Raw genomic sequence first — 14,203 nt, 5'->3', positions numbered from 1 at the left:
AGCCTCCAAAATGAGCTATCATTCTCCCCAACACTCTTGTCTTTAGCAACAGCAAGCTAGAGATTTTTCAGCACATGCATTAATAATGAGCTGCTGCTCCCTTGATCTAAATCCTCACTTGCTTATACATACACATCATCTTGGGAGCCATTGAGATGTTAAAAACCAACATTGCTAACAGCAGCCTAAATATGATGTGTGTTATAAAGCAAATATGAGCTATGCTCTGGCAGTAATTCAGGAAAACACTATTCTCCACCCTCTAAGGACCCCTCCCTGGGAAGTCGCTCTCTTATTTTTCTGCATAGATGTAATAAGAAGGGGATACTGGTAGGTTAAATTTAAATAATAAATTTACGATCTGTAAATTTTCCCAAGACATTTTCCTGTACATATCCTGATTCCTAGTGATTTAAGAAAAAAGAACTTAATTGAGCAACCCTAGGCCAACTTCCCTGTTTCACCGTATTTTACAAATGTTCCCACCATTTTATCACCCATGTTCTATGAGCACAGCTATTTATATACCTCACGGAGAGAAAAACTTATGAGGATGGTATAAGGAACAGCTGCCCAGACCTTTTTTAAAGCTCGGGTCATTCTAGTGGTACCCAAGTAAACTTGTGTTTCTCTATAAAGACTGAGAAAGCATTTGTCTTAAAAATGATGGTCATAAAAACAAAACAAAACAAAATGTTTTAACCTGTCCTTCCCACCTTCACCATCACCAAAAACCCAAACTCACAACAACAACAACAAAAACCAGCTCTGTAGAACTAAACGATTTGGGTTTTTGTAACGTGTCTCATAATTTTCTGGAAAAAAAAAAAAAATTCCACTGGAAAAAGCACAGACATCTTTAAAATGGGATTCAGGCTCAGTATATCCTGAAATACATCTCACCTTAGAGAACGTCTAGGCTTGAATTACCTTGAGACAAGAGAAAACATGACCACGCTGCACTCTCCTGTCTTTCTACGGAAGTGTCTGTGTATGAGGAAGTCTCTGGACGTGGTGTAAGGTCGGAGCGGCCGTCATGCTGACCTGATGAACCATGAACCACCCGATATTAGGCTAAAGGTCAAGGACATTCCACACCTAGTTTTTCAGGCCATCACAGGCTCTCCTTACACTTTCAGTCAGAGTTGGGTCATTTCACCCTGGCCTCCGGTCTACAGTCTTATAGAACTCAGAAAAGATTTGGGTGGTGGTCACTCAGCAGAAATAAACAAGATTTAGATCTGGAAGGATTAAAGACTTTGCGGAGTCAAGCCGCACAACTGCGTCCGCCAAGTGGCTTGCCTTCTGAGTGACCAGACAGCTGTACTACACAGAAAGAAATCTGCATTTGCAGGCAGGCTCGCACAACTCTTGCTGTAACCCCAGGGAATTAAAACCATTTCTCATTGTGAAAGCAATGTCAGAGAAGCACTCGTCCTGATGACCCTGGTTTGAGGTAGTTCCAGGGTTAGGGGCCTTCCGTCTGTCTGGATCTGGTCCCCTTCACACATGCCAGATCTTCTCCCTTCTCTTCTTTGGCAAGTAATCTAACACTGAACTAGCTGGTGATAAGAACGGCAGATAATTATCCCCAGTCCTTCTGGTCTAACTGTTCTTTGTCTCTCAAGGCTGGTATTGCTGGCTGCATTTCCTCGTGCTAGAACATCTGCACACACGTGGAAGGCGGGGAGGTGAGAAGCACCACTTCATGATGAGATGCTCTGTCCTACGGCAGTCCAAGAGCAAACAAAATGACCAGTTAAGAGGCTGGGGAGGAAATGGAGAGCTAAGGAAATGCCTAAGAATAAAAACTCAATATGCAGGCTAACAAAATTATGGGAGCCGTAATCACAGGATGTAGGAAAGAAAATTCACTTATGACCACGCAGACGATGTTGGTTGTCGGTGAAGGCGCCCTGGATATGTATCTACTCAACTCATTGGGGGAACAGCCAAACGGACTCTCATATGACTTTACACAACATCCATTTCCATTCTCAGGTTGACGTCAAAGGCTGTGCTATCAACACTTGGCAAAGCCAATTTCCCACTCATTTTGAACGACTGTCAACATGACGACCGTGAACAGGGGTGGCTACCAACTCTGTGTGCCAACGTCGGTCTAAATTCTAGAGACCTGAGCACACTATTTCCATAACACCTTCAATCAGCTGTACGTCTATCAGTACCCCCAACGCTCCTCACCACCCTGCCCCCACCTTTCCTGGTTATCACTTCTCTTCCTTCCAAAAGGAAATCACAGACACCCCAGTAAAAGTTAGTATCCGCACTACTCGCCTCCACCCCCATTACCACCACCAGGAACCCCAACTTCACCTCTCACTTGGGAAAGTAACAGGCCCTGATCTGAGATTTAACCTCCCTCCTGGGAAGCGTATAAACCTTGTGACAATCTCTTTGGCACGGCCGTGAAGTTCAGGTGGAGGCTCTCACAACACGGGGATGAAACCTCTCAGCCAGAGTGTCCAGGAATTTAATTCCTCCTGCCGGTAACACACTTCTGACAAGCCAAGGTTCCGACATACACCTGGTCAGGCCCAAGGTGAGAGCTTACCATCCTCAGCTCTGGTCCAGGGCACCAGCATCCTGATTCCTCAGCCTCCCTGTCAAGAGACCGCTGGTCTAGTAAGCCCTGACAGGGCCTGTTTGGGGTAAACTTAATGACATCAACTTTTAAAGCACAACCAAAAAAAATGTAACTCACCACCTCCTGAAAGGAAAATATTCTCAAAACTAAGATCACAGTGCATTTGACAAGGGGTTGGAGACATGTAAATCTTCTCTAGCCCATCATCTCTGAAAATCAAGTTTCCTTTTCATTTGGCTGCAATCATGTCTTTCTTCTGAAAGACTGTCTTTTTTTCCTCCCCCCTTATCTCCTGTCTTTGCTGCTTCTTTCTCATCTTTGACACGGTATCTTCATTACAAGCTTTCTCCCAGGCAGAGAAGAATGGGTTCTCCTCCCCTGGAGTTAGATGACTGTCCTCCTGTAGAGCCAGTCTTTGAGCAGGAAGGGACAAGAGTCCCAGAGAATCCCCTTCCTGACGCCTGTTCACCGCAGGGAGCGAGGGAAGGAGGCTGGACCAACAGGAGGCGGAGTGGAGGGGGAGAGAGTAGGCCGCCATTGATTTTGCAGTCGGTCAGTGAGTGATTAACTCTAGCTATTAGGAGGGGCTGTTGATCACATCATCAGCACCTCCCCAACAAGACTGTAACTGGGGCTATAACCTCCCCGTGACCCTTTGTAATGAGAGAAGCTTGACGGGAGCTGGCGAGCCTCAGCCTTCCGGGCCAACAGGTACTTCCATGCTCTTCTCTCAGAGCCCTTTCCTCCGCAATTTCCACATTCCACTGTCAGGCTGGGGTCCCTATGATGGTGAGCAATGCCAGCAATTTTGCAGAACTGTTTGATGAGGTGGCTTTTACCAGATTTGAATCACAGCAAATGTTTGGTGTTAAGAGTTGGAAAAGACCAACTCAAAGGCGGCTTTCCACTTAAAATCCAGCTGTCTTCTGAGAAGGCTTGTTTTTGTCATTTAGACTGCTTGGGAACAGTGGTTTGCAAACGAATACAGAAATCAATCACAAAGACGGCTGATGCATTTTGAACATTCTAGATTTGCCATAAGCAATTTCAGCGTGCGTTGTAAGTAAATTATGAGTAAAATCAGCCCCGTGTCCAAAAGCCACCTCCATGGAAAGGCCTTCCCTGACCCCCCTACCTAAGACAGTTGCCTGTTGTCACTCTGTCTGCACACCCTGCTTTTATTTTTCTTCATAGACCTCTACCCTGCCTGCACTTAGACTATACAATTTTGATTTTATCAGCCTCATCCCCACCCCAAGTGGATGCTTGGCCCAGAGTCTGGGACAGTGCCTGGCTCCAGCTCAGTTTTGGACCTTTGCCCTTTCTGCTTATCTCAGCCTGGAGCCTTGTCCCCCAACCCCTCAGCTGGCTGGCTAGTTTTCATCCTTCAAGGCTTAAGTGAAACTAGCACCAAGTACCCTTTCTTGACCACCTTCTCTAAAGTAGGTCTCTGCTCTCAACCTGATGTATCCTAAAGGACACTCGTATAATCTTTAATTTCTGTATTGATTTACTTGTTACTCTCTGTTTTGCCTACAAGTAAACCTCAGAAGAGCAGGATGGAGTCTGTCTTGTTCATTGCTTAATCCCCAGCACTTAGCATAGCATTTCATAATAGGCCCTTGTCAGATGTTTCTTAAATGAATGAATGAAATTTAATAGTTGTTGTTCATCAATTACAAGATACGAAAGAAACCTGAAGCTCTTTTAAAAAGGCAAATAAAATCTGGTTTCTGGTTCATAGATCCCTTCACAGTTCAGAAACATATAGAATTACTACTTTCATACTGAAAAAACCTTGGTGAAATCTTGACCAAATTTGTGTCCTGAGTTTCTATCAGGGCCACTGGGGAACCACTCAAGATGGGGAACAATTCCATTTTAAAAAGCTCTCTAGGATGCTCCCTTAGCACTCTGGAGAACTTTCTAGTGTATCTTTAGCACTCTGAACTGTAATTACTTCTTTACATCTGTTTCCTCTAGGGGGACAGCTCTTAAATCCTCTTTGTAGAAACAGGCTTTATTTATTTTATTCAATAATTATTTATTGCGTTGCTGCTACATGTCAGGTTCAAGGAACAATAAAGAACCATCTACTAGGGAATATAGATACAAGGCTCAAGGTGGCATATCTAGAGACAATGCTTTTGCTGAGACTTGGAGCAGGTGAAAGCATGCAAAACAGTAGGAAGGAAGCATAAAGTAGAGCGTGGATATGTCTGCAGTGCAGGAAGCGGCGTGGGAGTGGGAGTAGTCAGCGGTTCTGTGATTCCAGAGAAGAGAACAGACAGGGGGAAGGGTTAAAGGTAGAGATTTAGGCAGAAGTCTGATTATGAAAGCCCTTACAGGTAATTTTAAGGTGCTTGGACATTAATATGCTCTAAAGAGTGGTTCATGGTCATACTTGCATCTGAGATCGGTCACTCTATAGAAGTACCACACGCTACACCGATTGCGCCAATGCCAGCTCCTGAGATAGGTCATCCTACACGCTGTGGGGAGGATGGATTTGAAGGTCATAAGGTAGCTGGAAGGAGATTCATTCGATGGTTAACGTGAGCATGCAAAAATAAAGATGATGCAGGCTTGAAGTGAGGGAATGTTTCCAGAATTGCTGGAACTCTAAAATTACAGGTGCCCAGTATAGACCAAAAATCTTTACTAAATGAATGAATATATGCACAAACTGTGGCTCCCTGGAGAATTACACTCTGTTCACTATTCCATCTGAGAAGTGAAGACCTAATGGACATGAACTGTTTCAAGTTGGTTGTCTTTATTTTGTAGCTTTTCTGTTTCATATCTTCCTGTGTGAAGGAAGATCATTCAGATGTTTTGGTTTAAAAGTTCTGCTCTTTGGATATCCCAAGCTCATGAAAACATTAGAGAAAAAAAGTCATTTCTATTGGTAAACAACTTGGGACTTACGGCTTGTAGCCAGTATACAAAATACTATGGGACAAAAAAAAAAAAAAAAAAAAATACTATGGGAAAACTTCTTCAATACTATGTAAATCCTAGCATATAACTCCTAAGTTATATGCTAGAATATTTAGGACTGAAAAAAATATTCTGTGCTTCATTACTACAGACCTGATCATACAACTGGTTAAATTAAGGTCCTTGAATTAACTGGTACACAAAGTAAAATACATATTTGACAGAGTTAATCAACAGCCTAGGTGTCCCAATAGAATTAAAACTGACTTTCCGTGTATTATTTTAAAATGACATAGAACTCCTTAAAACCCATATTTTTTGTGGACTATTTATTCCTTAGAAACAATAATAAAACAAGGTGACTGACTGGACACAGCTGAGAAGGAGGTACCTTACAGCAAATTCTCAACGTCTCTAGTTAATGCTGGGAAAGCCAGCTCTAAAATATATAAAGCGAGAGAGAATAAAAATAAGTATTGGGGGGGTGGAAGTTGCTTTTATAGTACCATTTGAATATAGTTATCTCTAACGCTTGTGATTTGGAGCTATAACTTCAAAGCTAGGAAACCACTTTGTGTTTCAGCAGCCATCTAGTCTCAAGTGTATGTGAAACACTAGCCTAAGCAAAATGACTCCTCCTCATTTTCTTTGTTTTTCAAATGGTGCTTTGGTTAGAGGAAGAATTCAAATGCCTCCCTGAAAGCTATTCTGCAATACAAAAGCTTGTATGTTTGCATAAGGGAAGTAAACACAGAGTAACTTTTGCTGCAAATGATCTTGGAAAGTGAGAAGCCTAGTACAGCACACGGAGGGACTCCCAGGTTGAATTCTCTGCTTCCTTACTGTCTTCATCAAATAAAAATCAATCTGGATTCAGGCAAGGATAGCTTTAGTTGAAAGGACTATGGCAACTGGGAGACCTCCCTGATCATAAGACCTGTGAGTGTTCAAAGACCGGGCAGAAGAGGGCTTTTCTTTTATAGGGAGGGGTGATCAAGGCTGGAAAGATGTTTCCTGGGTGTGGGGAGGTGGATAGGACAGTAGATCAGACCTTGTTTACCCTGAGGTCAGCTTATCCTTGGGAGGGGCTGTGTGCTGGCTGCTCGAGAATGGGTCAAAATTCAGGGGTCTGGCAATGGAGAGAAGCTTAACTCAAGTTTGGTCAAGTCAAGGTAGCGGGTATTTTGTCCAGATTGGCCAGTGGGGATGGAGTTCAAATCATTTATAAGACAAAGAGTGGGAATTGGAGGGTCCGTGACTGACCTTGTCACAGGTAAACAAGGGGTGTGGTGGGAGATCTGTAAGTCTTGTCTAAGTCACACGGGGAAGGACAGTTCCTTGTAGTGAATCATTCCTAGAACACCAAAGGGTGGGTGAATTATCTTCATGGTTTCTGTTTTCCAGGAGCACAGACGGGGTCCACGTAAAATTCAGCAGGGTCACCTTCTTTCTTTTATTTTTAAGCAAAGAGTGTATTTAGGGCTTTATCTAATCAGGTTTTGATTTGCAGGAGAAAATGTAGATGTAAAAAGGGTGAAAGTACTTTAAGATAAACTCAGACAACGGCAAACCCCTTCAGGCTCTCAAACCATCAGCGACTCTCAGGTTGAGGGTGTCACCTACAAACCGGCACTTGCCATCTACCTCTACAAGGATGAGATTATGAGCCACTGCAGCTGCTGACCTTCAACACCCCCTGAAAGGAGTTCGGGGTGGAGATCAGGAATGAGGTACTCTGTGCTCTAGGAAAACTGGCAAGGACAGGTCTTCAGATAGTTAGATATTTTCAGGAGAAGACTTTATGAGCCCAATTCTTACATCTCCTCGGATCTAGAAAAGCACCAAAATCCTTCATGGTGACGTCTGCTCCTTGTGACTAGCAGTAACCTTCTGCAAAAAATATGTGACTGATCGCACGTACTCCCCCTTCACCAAAATCACATATATACTGATCTCCCCCCGCCTCTTTGGAGCAGTTTCTCAGAGCTGTCTAAAATGCTGTCTCCCGGGCTATCGTCCTCATTTTGCCCCAAATATAACTTAACTCGCAACTCTCACATCGTGTATTTTTTTTCAGTCGACAAGGGCCAGCTGAGGAAGAGCTCTCAGGAGCTTTCTGAGAAGCTGACACGAGGTGAAGCCAAGACTTCCAGCACGGAGTGAAAAGGAGCAAACTTTCCTTTAAAATTAAAAGAACCACCCCCTGCCCCCAAAAGTGGTCCAGTCTTTCCTGAATGTTTAAATGTCTTTAAATCCGGCTCAGCTTTATGCAATATATCTTATGATGCTAGCTGTACAACTGTTTTCCTTTGAACTTTCAGGAGGGGTGCATTTTCCCACCCACCAATATTCTCTCTAAATCTAGCACCCACTGTCTAGCCTATTAGGCCCTTTTCAAAGATTCTTCATTTGCTTCAAAGAGAACCTTTATTTTAGGCTTGACACAGGATGATGAAGTAAGAAGAGGGCTGGAGTGAGAATGAGGTCTGGGTAATATTAATATCTCCATCCTTAGTTTCATCTTATGTAAATGTAGATATTAATAGCTTACAAAAATGATGTTGGATTGAGATAAAAAATATGTTTGGAAGTGCTCTGCCATCTGTGGAGTGGTATGTTTTTAAAAAACCTTATTTTTAGAAACGACGACTGACTCATGGAACTTCTTTCTGATTTACATGCTCCTGACATCACATTTTAGATACACATACGCTACAGAGCCTACTTCTATAGAGTTTACATCCAGCTGTTCTTACAGTGGAGATGGAGCGCTGGTGTGAGACCAAATGCACCCTCGTACCACCTCATCATTTTAAGAGACAAGCATGTTTTCACATCATTTACTTTTTTCAGACTTGGCTATGGTGCATCTGTGAAACCAGTCAGGACTCTATGGGGCTCCTGGGCACAGGAACCATTCTGTTCGGCCTCCATGACCTGAGGCCAGCTAAAGGGGTGCAGGCCCTGCACACACCCTAATTCTTCTCAGCAACCCTACCCTTGAACCACTGCTATAAGACTCCTCACCAAAGCCTTCCAGGTGGAGACACACAGTTTTGGGGGGCAGGAACCCACTGTGTCTCCCTTTGCCTGGCAAAGCAATTCTTTTCTCCTTCACCCAAAACTTTGTCTCCGAGATTCGATTCGGCACCGGTGCACAGAGGCCGCACTTTCGGCATCAGCTGGAAGTAAATAGTTTAGGGATGGGATGTCACATTACTGGTGACAACTAATGAGTTCGGCTCAGGGTTATAAGACCACCAAACAAAAAACTACAAGTGAAGACCTGAGTCTGAATCTGTAAAAATACAGGATTCAGAAGATGTTTTAGGAGACACCTTCAAAAGATTACTACTATGCTTGGGGCTTCCCTGGTGGCGCAGCGGTTGGGAGTCTGCCTGCCGATGCAAGGGACACGGGTTCGAGCCCTGGTCCGGGAAGATCCCACATGCCGCCGAGCAGCTGGGCCCGTGCGCCACAACTGCTGAGCTTGAGCTCTGGAGCCCGCGAGCCACAACTACCGAAGCCCGCGTGCCTACAGCCCATGCTCCGCAACGGGAGAGGCCACTGCGGTGAGAGGCCTGCGCACCGCGGCGAGGAGTGGCCCCCGCTCACTGCAACGGGAGACCCAACACGGCCAAAAAATAAATAAATAAAAATGTTTTTTTTTTTAAAAAAGATTACTATGCTTGTCTTCTTGCTTGGATCAGTGTTTAAATATAGTCTCAGAATTTCAGGTTGCAAAGGATGAAAAATGTCCAGGTGACCACAAAGGAGTATTTAACATTGTCTAGGTTTGATTTCGGTGTCCCTGCACCTTGAGTTTTCTAGGAGAATTTCCACCACAAAAACTGTTCCACTTACCAAGCACATCCTATGCATGGCTCTTTATATTTTAATCTTAAAGATAACACACTAAAAAGGCTCTAGGTGGTTTTATGCCTCTTTTATAAATTTTCCTTAAAATATATTCCTCATGAATGTATATAAGGTTATACAAAATTAACATCCATAAGAGAGCTAGATAACAGATTAGCACAGGCTTAGACATCCTTTTAGGCATCTGACATGTTTTCAATAAAGACAGGCACCTGGCTTTCTGAAACTCAGGCTCTTGATAGTTATAATGATTTAATCCTTTTCGTGTTAAAGACACACCCTTTTGATAGCCCTGTAGGGGAAATACTCTAGCATTCTTTGTAGATTAGTAGACTTTTTTTTTTTTTAAAGCATGAAACCCAGTCTTATACCTTTGAAAAGCTTTCTACAGTACAAATTCAGGTTTAAACTTCTGAATCCAGCCCCCAGTGGGTTAAAGCCTCAAAGAACACTCAGCTTGTTTGGAATGCTTACCCAAGTGAACGAGCCCCCTGATCTTTTTTTTTTTTTTTTTTTTTTTTAATGAATTCTCATAAAACAGCCCCATTGTGGTCTTTGTTGGCTAAAGAAAATCGGAGAGTGGTTCAATCCATCGCCCTGTATCCATTCTTTCTGGCTAAATATTTTCCCCAATTATGTAGACAAATGCTGAAAACTGCTCAACTTTTATTTCACATAACCCAGGTGTAAGAAGCCCTCGTGGGCGCATGGTCAGGCTGGGAGGGACTCCTGGCCAGTGGCAGGCCCTGTACAGGTGTGCCATGGATCGTAGAGTTAGTATTAAATCCAGAGTTTCATTTTCTCCTTTGACTAAACCTTCTATTATGGCCTAATAAAGAAATCAGCTCTCTTATTTCACTCATTTAGCCTTTATTTGCTGATCAGTGTTAGTTTAAAAGGAAGCCAGCTTACTGCTTGCTCAATTGCTAATTTCCAAGTTCGAGTTTCTGGAAAAACCGTGTCCCAACCCCTAGAGTCGAATTGCTACGTATTTGAAAAACATTTTCAAATCGAAACATTTTTTTCCCTTCTGATTTCAGTGCCTGTGAATGCCAGAAGAAATTTAATTTTAAGAGGAACAAAAACATAACATCTTTTTCTAGTTAAATTGGAGCATATGCAATGCAAACAATGGATTTTTATGTGTACACACACGTTACCGAGTCCAAGCCCGCTCTGCTCGCCGCACGACAGGCCAATGAATCGGAGACGAGGTGTTGAGACAGGGAAGACGACTTTATTCGGGAAGCCTGCAGACCGAGAAGACGGCAGACTAAAGTCTCAAAATAACCATCTTCCCAGGCTTTGGATGCCAGTTTCTTTTTATAGCACAGAGAGGGGGAGGAGATGAGGAAGTGAAGTAAAAAGGCCATGAGTTTTGCAAATATCCCCTGGAATGGCCAGCCTCGGGGAGGGGGTGTGTTGATTTCTTCTTTCTTGCAACCTTCCACAGATGGACAGGGTCCGGATGTTTCCCAGAACAAAGGTACTTTGGTTTAACGTTCAGGCAAAGGGGCAGGGTTCCCCGAGGCAGGCCATTATGTATAGACAGTATCCTCTTAGTGAACAAAAGCACGGGGAAGCAAAGGTTAAAGTAAAAGAAACAGATCCGATATGTAGTCAGATTTGGCTCTTCCCTGTTACATGCACGCACGCGTGGAAGCTCAGAACAAGACTGTGTGCGTAATGTTTGCCGTTGCTTTGTGTCCGGACTAGGACAGCCCTTAACCCTCACCAAACCCTCCCTCCCTTGGTGTGCATTTGCAGGGCCAAGGGATTTCTAGCGATTCAGATCTGGTGGGCCCAACGAAGGGTCTCAGGACTTTTTTCAGAGAATCACTAACTACTGTTCCTCATGGGGACCCCAAGAAAACTGCTAGGAGCCAACCCAAGGTGTGTGGAGGTCACGTGGGGAAAACTGTATAGGGCCAGATGCATTGTTGAAGCCGGAGCATATGATTAAAAAGACAGAATATCTTAAACACATCCCCATCAATATTTATATAATCGTAAAACTTTCAAAATAAGAGAGGTCATTTTGTTCAACTCCACATTTCAGAGATGGTCAAACTGAGGCCAGAGATTAAAAAAAATAAATAAACGAAGTGACATTTATTTTTTTTTTTAATTAATTCTTTTTGGCTGCATTGAGACTTTGTTGCTGCTTGTGGGCTTTCTCTAGTTGCGGTGAGGGGGGGGCTACTCTTCTTTGCAGTGCGTGGGCTTCTCATTGTGGTGGCTTCTCTTGTTGCGGAGCATGGGCTCTAGGCGCGTGGGCTTCAGCAGTTGTGGCACGCGGGCTCAGTAGCTGTGGTGCACGAGCTTAGTTGCTCTGTGGCGCACGAGCTTAGTTGCTCTGTGGCATGTGGAATCTTCCCAGACCAGGGATCGAACCCGTGTCCCCTGCATTGGCAGGCAGATTCTTAACCACTGCGCCACCAGGGAAGTCCCACTTGGCTAATTATTAAGAAACTCTGGACTGATTACCCACCTGTAACAGCCAGCAGTTATGAGCCCATCCCAGCCTGGCCATCCCCCCCACTCCAAGGCATCTCCCTCTATTTCACTAAAACATGTACTATGTTAAATAGAGGTGGAACAATTCTCACTTGGATTAGAATCCCAGTCTTCTAATTCATAAGGTAACGAAACTATCCTTTGATTCAATGATTTCTTTTAGGTTAAAAGATTCGTGAGTCACCCCCATTTCAGTCCCCTCTTTTCCTTAGGTATGCACCATGAACCCCAAGTCATGTTTAATGTTCTGGCAAACCATTTATCACAAAGTATCATATAAACTGCGTCCTGTGATCAAACAGTGCATAGACAGACAGGCAGGCAAATTTATGGAAAAGGGAAATCACCCTCAAATCAATAAATGTGGTAGGATTTAGGGAACTTTTTCTTTCCTCAATTTTTTTTATTAACACAGTTCACTACTTGTAAAATGAAAAATAAAATTAATTGGGCATGTTTAATATACCCAATCCAATTATTATTTTGAATAACTGGGTTGGGGGAAAAAACAATGTAGCCATTTGAGGCAAGATGGTGCACTGGAAAGGAATGGATGGGGTTGGGATATAGGTGTACCTATTCTGCTTACTAGATGTGTCCCTTTGGGTAAATCACTTAACTACTCTTTGGGTTTTCGTCTTCTCACCTGTGAAATGGGGTTCTTGTATGTAAAGCATCTGGCAGGTAGAGAAGGCTCAGAAGGCTGCTGCTGTGAGAATCATACCCATTCAAGAATGCAGCTTTGGGACTTACCTGGTGGCGCAGTGGTTAGGAATCCACCTGCCAATGCAGGGGACATGGGTTTGAGCCCTGGTCTGGGAAGATCCCACATGCCGCGGAGCAACTAAGCCCGTGCACCACAACTACTGGGCCTGTTCTCTAGAGCCCAAGAGACACAACTACTGAGCCCATGTGCCACAACTCCTGAAGTCCGCACTTCTAGAGCCCATGCTATACAGGAGAAGCCACTGCAATGAGAAGCCTGTGCACCGCAATGAAGGGTAGCCCCTGCTCACTCAACTAGAGAAAGCCTGCCTGCACACAGCAACAAAGACCCAACACAGCCAAAAATAAATTAATTAATTTTTTAAAAACCACAAGAATGCAGCTTTGCACATGGAATTGATTGGTTAAAAAAATAGAGCATTGTTAAGATTTTATTTGAAAATTTCCTGTGAAACAAAGGCCTCTGTGGCCTATTGATTAGCTCATTTTTCCTTCCCTTTGTTTTACAAATGAATGGGAGAGAATCTGGGACAAGGTCCAGTCCAGAAGGGTGCTTTGTAAAGACCCCTTAGGGACTGATTCACCTGCAAGCAGTTGGGGAGGGCAGCCTCAGGCCTGGTCCTAGACTCCAGCTGAATTCAGAAAGTGAACTGAGGCTCTGCCCTGCCAGACGTGCCTTGGTTTCTGGTCTGGATATAACTTGGCAAAGGCTATTTGTTTTTCTTGATAAGACATTAAAAGCTACATGAAACCAAAGGGAGGGGAGAAAGACCAACTGCATATCCAAACTCTGTATGAAATGATTAATTCTTTTATTTTTTGCATTGTCTTAGCAGATCCAAACTAATTTCATCCTTAAAGATATCCTGCCTCCAGGCTCCTGGTGTCTCAAACAATCTCATACCTAGCTAAGCTTGAAAGTAATCACATATCCCGAGATAAATTAAGTGAAGCGTTTAGAAGTGATGCTCAGGGGTGGGTCAGGGGTGCTGGTCTCTATGTGGGAGGATTACAGTTCTGCTCAATCAAAACCAAACCAAACCCAAAACCAGCATTGAAAGTCTTAGGGGGTTGAAAATCGGGACAGTAGAGAAGGTCGGGTGGCTGAAGAGTTAGGGAAGAATGTGGGGACATTCTCCAGTCATCATCAAAATCGGCGGGAGGGGCAGATCATTTTTCAGGTAATGATGGTGATAATCAGAGAGATCCAAACCTGTTGAGTCCAGTTTTCAAGGTTTGTTTTTGTTTTTTTCAAAGATACACTAAAACCAAAACATTTCCTTGTTGTGTTTTAAAACCGAACCAATACAGTTTGCATAACAAACACCCTAGAGACATTTACTTAATATTTAACTAAGGCTAAATGACAAGGTTCTACTTCAGAGGAACTGGGCAGAATCTCTGACACCTAATTCCATTTCATTCAATGCAAGTTAGTGAGGGTTACAATCTGGCCATTGTTGAATACTTCTCAAGACTCATTAATCTCAAGCAAGAACCAACTTAACAAGCAGGGCAATCTTTTGAAGTGAA

At 43.5% G+C, this 14,203-nt stretch overlaps 1 protein-coding gene across 2 annotated transcripts in view; it reads right to left on the bottom strand.

The window, feature by feature from the left end:
* Positions 1-14,203, bottom strand: part of SGPP2 (sphingosine-1-phosphate phosphatase 2) — a 126,583-nt gene that overhangs the window by 53,988 nt on the left and 58,392 nt on the right. The window lies entirely within an intron of this gene.

The sequence above is a fragment of the Kogia breviceps genome, chromosome 2 (genome assembly GCF_026419965.1).
Source record: "Kogia breviceps isolate mKogBre1 chromosome 2, mKogBre1 haplotype 1, whole genome shotgun sequence".
In the NCBI taxonomy this organism is placed as follows: Eukaryota; Metazoa; Chordata; class Mammalia; order Artiodactyla; family Physeteridae; genus Kogia; species Kogia breviceps.
This window is presented reverse-complemented; position numbering and strand designations above follow the sequence as displayed.